The sequence below is a fragment of the Cervus elaphus genome, chromosome 7, assembly GCF_910594005.1.
Source record: "Cervus elaphus chromosome 7, mCerEla1.1, whole genome shotgun sequence".
Lineage (NCBI taxonomy): Eukaryota > Metazoa > Chordata > Mammalia > Artiodactyla > Cervidae > Cervus > Cervus elaphus.
This window is the reverse complement of record NC_057821.1, coordinates 26,743,933-26,749,430: the sequence shown is the minus strand read 5'-3', so window position 1 is coordinate 26,749,430 and position 5,498 is coordinate 26,743,933. Positions and strand designations below refer to the sequence as shown.

At 34.8% G+C, this 5,498-nt stretch overlaps 1 long non-coding RNA gene across 1 annotated transcript; it reads right to left on the bottom strand.

Annotated features, from left to right (window-relative positions):
• Positions 1 to 255: 255 nt before the first annotated feature.
• LOC122697221 lies at positions 256 to 5,096 on the bottom strand. The gene is made up of 3 exons (XR_006342024.1): positions 5,002 to 5,096; positions 1,695 to 1,745; positions 256 to 289 (listed from the first exon to the last, which is right to left on the bottom strand). It is a non-coding gene; the product is annotated as an uncharacterized LOC122697221 (long non-coding RNA).
• Between the last annotated feature and the right edge of the window lie 402 nt (positions 5,097 to 5,498).

Genomic DNA, 5,498 nt, shown 5'->3' with positions numbered 1-5,498 from the left:
TATTATTGTAAGAAAAAAAATGGCGACATTCTAGAATAATTGCTTCACATTCATGTAAGTGAAAATTAGGTCACAGGCCACACAATGCTCTTGGCTCCTGCTTCTCTTGACACACAGCTGGTAAGAGGAGAGATCCATTAGAATCAACATCCCAGACAAAGGATATTATCTATCACCATTGCTACTTTATTTCATTATATTATGAGTTCTTGCCAATGAAATAGCAAAATTTATAGGATTTTTTCTTGCCTGGAACCGGTTTCCACTGTGACTTTCTCATGACCTCTTTCTGCATGAAAAGGTAAAATATTAAAATCATTTACTTCATAATTTTTGTTAAATTCATTCAATTTCCCAGTTTTCTTACTCTGATGAAATACACATAACAAAATTTATTATCTTAACCATTTTCCAGTGTAGAATTTGGTTGTGTTAAGTATATTCATATTGTGCAACCATCATGAACAACCATCTTGCAACAATGAAACTCTGTACCTATTAAAAAATAATACCTACGTTTCCCTCTTTTCAATCCCTGGGAACAATCATTCTACTTTCATTTTCTTTCCTTTTTAAAAAAAAATTCTCCCTTTTCTTCATGCTCCAGTTACTGGTAGGGCAGCATTCTACTCTGTTTCTGTGTTTGGATTTTTTTTTTTTGGGGGGGTTCACATATAAATCAGATCATGCAATATTTATCTTTATATGTCAGGCTTATTTCACTTAGTAAAATGTCTTCCGGGCTCATTCATCTTGTCACAAAAGGTCTTATTTTATTCTTTCTTAAGGCTGAATAATATATCATTGTATCCTATACATATTCTGCTTATATACTTGTCTGTTGATATACAAATAGGTTTTTCAATGTCTTTGTTATTGTATAATGCATCAATGAACATAAGAGTGAAGATATTGCTTTGTGCTCCTGTTTCCTGCTAGTGTTTTATGATTTCAGATGTTATGTTTAAGCAATTCACAAGGGAAATAATACCAGAAGGAAAATCGGAGCATCAGAAAAGAGTAAACAATATCAGAAGTGGTAAATATCTATGTGTATATGTGTAGTTAAATGTTAGTCACTCAGTCGTGTCCAACTCTGTGACCTCATGGACTATAACTTGCCAGGCTCCTCTGCCTACATGGAATTCTCCAGGCAAGAATACTGAAGTGGGTAGCCGTTCCCTTCTCCAGGGGATCTTCATGATCCAGGGATTGAAACTGGGTCTCGTGCATTGGATACAGATTCCTCATTGTCTGAGCCACCAGAGTAAATATCTAGGTATATAAAATAGTTAACTTTCCTTTTATTTTCTTTTCAAGACATAAATATCTGTTTTGTAAAAAATCAAATATTGACGTGTGTTTTTCATAAATTACGGAAGGTAGGGGAGTTAAAAGGACCTATGTTGTTGCTGTTTCTATATTTTGAATAAATATAAAATGCAAGAATGATGTAAAGTGTTAGAGCTAAAAAGTCAAAAGATAAAACAATATCCTATCCTGAAATTATTCAAATAACCCAAAGAAAACTGAAAAGGGAAGACAAAGTACAAAAATCAGAGGAGGTAAGTAAAAATATATACAAAATGGTAGACATGCATCCAACCATACTAAGAATTACACCAATGCACTGCAGAACATACTCTAGAAGCAAATTGAATGCAGAATATCACTAGAAGAAAGGCAATACTTACACTACTTTGAATGCTTTTTTAGCAACTTGCCAACTTCCACAAAACAAAAATCTACAAAATAAAAGAAACAGATAATTGAGAAAAAATTTTAAAAGTCAAAATTTGGGTCTTTGCAGAGAGCAACAAAATTGATAAAATATTCCTCTATCAGATTAAGAATAATCCAGATCAAGAGATACTGCACATCACCAACATTAGGAATAAAGGTGGAGCTGTCACCATAAATTCTTTATGTATTAAAAGGATAATGAGAGATTTTATCAACTTATAGGGTAAATTGGACAACCTTAATTAAATTTTTAAAAATTCCTTGAAAATACAACCTACTAGAGGTGATGCAAGAGAAACATAAATTATCATTATCCCTAAATCTGTTAAAGAAATAGAATTTATCAAAACCTTTCCTCAAAAAATGTTCAGAACAGTGATTTCACTGGTGAATTCTTCTGACTATTTAAAGAAGAAATAACGTCTTTTACAAACTCTTGCAGAAAATAGTAAAGGAGGAAACATTTATCAATTTGTTTCATGAGATCAGTAAATATCTGAAAACAAAAGCAGGCAAAGATATTACACAAAAAGTAACTTTCAATCCAACAGCACTCATAAGCAAAAATTAAAGAAATCCTTTACAAAGAAACTGCAACTCCAAATCCAAAATATATGAGAAGACTGGGGTCAGCAGAATTTATCCCCACAATGCAAGACTGTTCAATACTCTTAAAGCAATCTGTGCAACTCTTCATATTAATAAAATAAAGGGGAAAAAAACCAGATAATCATTTCAAGGACTTTTAAAAAAGCATTTGACAAAATATGCCATCTGTTCGTGGTTTAAAAAAGTCAAAATGCCATTGTAATAGTAATAGAGAGGAATCTCCTCAACTTGATCAATGACATTCAGGAAAAAACACTAAAGCTTATATTGTACTTAATGTTGGAATATTGAATGTTTTCCTACAAGATTGAAAAACAGGAAAAGGAACCCATTCTCACCACTTTTCGTCAATAATTTGCTTTAGGTAGTAGCCATTGCAGTAAGAAGGAAAAGAACATTTAAAAATCAGAACGTTAAAAACTAACACTAACTCTATTTGCAGATAATGTGTAGAATGTACATGTAAACTTTCTAAGCAATCTACAACATCTGCAACTAATAAGAGTATTTAGCAAGATTACAGAATACTGTTAATATATAAATATCAATTTAATTTTATGTATTCACAATAGACAGATGACAAATTAAATATAGAAAATGCATTTGTATTCACAAAAGTGTGAAATACTTAAGACTATACATAACAAAAGACATGCAGGATATCTTCTGTGAAAATTGCAGATTATTGTTAGGAAAAATTAAAGAAAGCATGAAAGGAAAGAAATTCCATTTTTTTTTTTTTACAATTTATAAGACTCATAATTGTTAATTGTCTGCTGCTGCTGCTGTCACGTCAGTCGTGTCCGACTCTGTGCGACCCCAAAGACGGCAGCCCACCAGGCTCCTCCATCCCTGGGATTCTCCAGGCAAGAACACTGGAGTGGGCTGCCATTTTCTTCTCCAATGCATGAAAGTGAAAAGTGAAAGTGAAGTCACTCAGTCGTGTCCGACTCTTAGTGGCCCTATGGACTGCAGCCTACCAAGCTCCTCCGTCCATGGGATTTTCCAGGCAAGAGTACTGGAGTGAGTCACCAGTGCCTTCTCCAGTTAATAGTCTATTCTCCCTAAAATCATCTATAGCACCAACCTCATCCCCTTAAAAAAATTTATCTACCTTTTCATTGTGGAAATTCACAAACTGATACTGAAGGGCATAGATTAGTCAAAACAATAATAAAATGAAGAAAAAGTGGGAGTTTATATACAGTTTTAATTTCAATAAAGGTACATTAATTCAGAAGTATGTCATTAGCATTAGGAGACATATGTAGACTAATGAACCTGAATGAGAAATCCATCCATATTTATATGCTTAAATAATTAGTAATAAAAGTGCCATAGTCATTCAACAGGAGAAAGAGATAATTTTTCAATGAATGGCATTGGAACAACTGAGTATCCACTTGGAATAAAACAAGCAACAACTCTAACTTCATAATATTGAAAAAATCAAATATTAATAGAGTTGCATATAAAACAAGTTATAGATGTTCTAGAAAAGCACACAGGGAAAGTTTCAAGACTTTAGGCAAGTATTTCTTAGAACATATAAAACATGAATCAAAAATAACTTATAAATTGGATCTTAAAATTTTTTAATTTTGTTCTTCAAAAGATATAATCAAGGAAAGAAAGGAAAATATTTACAAAATAGCTGGCAATTTTTTGTGATACAGCATGGGCAGTTCTACAGGTAATCTATTCCCTTATGGGATGACAGAGCATAGTACTCTCAAATCGGCAGCAAGAGTCTAATTGGTACAATTCTTTTGTTTTCTTAAAAACTAAAGCTTTGATTTGAGCATCTGTATGAAGGACAGTGGAGAGAATTATGTTTTTAAATCTTATAGGTCTCTTTTAACATGCATTCTATTATCATGGTTTTCATATCCTGTTTTGTTGTTGTTGTTGTTTAGTGGCTAAGTCATGTCAGACTCTCACAACCCCATAGACTGTAGCCTGCCAGGTTCCTCTGTCCTTGACGATTTCCCAGGCAGGAATTCTGGAGTGGGTTGCCATTTCCCTCTCCAGGTGATCTGCCTGACCCGGAGATCGAACCAGTGTCTCTTGCAAGTCTCCTGCATTGCAGGTGGAGTCTTTACTGCTGAGCCGCCAGGGAAGCGCATCCTCTTTTAGATATTGATACTAAATAAGTAAAAGGGTACAAGGAAGTCTTATGAGGGATTTCAGTTTATAAAGGATTGACTTTAAGTAGAGAGGCACAAGGCAGAAACAGGACTCAGAATGTTCTCACCTGACCAAAAAAAATGTCCGTTGGACATATGGTGGTGGAAGAATTCAGAAATGAAGGAAGGACACAGACCACGGAAAGGATTCATGACCAACAGAGAAAGAGCCAGACTAGTTGTGAGAGTCAGAGAGAGCAGGTGAAGGCCCAGTATCCAACGCTGGAGAGAGCTCGGCTCTTCTAGAGGAGCTCTTAAAGTTTCTAACTAGGAAAATAAAAGATGGACAAATCATGAGGATCAGGGCCACTAAATCTAGACCTAAATCTAAATTTACCATGCCTCTATTGTGCTTTCTCAGGCCCTCACGCATACACACACGAACACACACACACACACACACACACACACACACATGCACTCCACTTCTAAATTCTCAGGAAACAAAATTCTTTTAACTCACCGGGTTTAATTATCAACAAAGCAGTGTCAGTTCCCTCTCTTCTCTTGAGCCCCCTCTGAAACACTGAAGCTTCAGTCAGACCACCCAGCTGTCTTCCTCCCTGCTCTGTAACCAACAGGGATATGAGGGCGGCAGGAGGGCAGGAAGCAGCAGAGAAGGGGACTCTGGACTGCACTTTACTCCTCTGTGTTCATAGGATGGTAATAAACACGGGCGCCCATGAACCTAAAGCTGATATATATGCTCATGTGAAGACACACACACATTTAAAAACTCTATGAAGAATGGCTGTCCTTTTTCCTGTTTTTATTATGTTATTTTCAAGAGAATAGCATAGAGATAGATATTTAAGTAAAATATTATCGTACCAACTTTCTAGAATTCTGTTATTCCCCTTTCAGAGTAAGGAAACACATACATATATATATGCCTTTACTATAGATTTTTTTTTTTGAATCTAAACTTACTAATCTTACAGTTTGTGGAAAATCTACCTG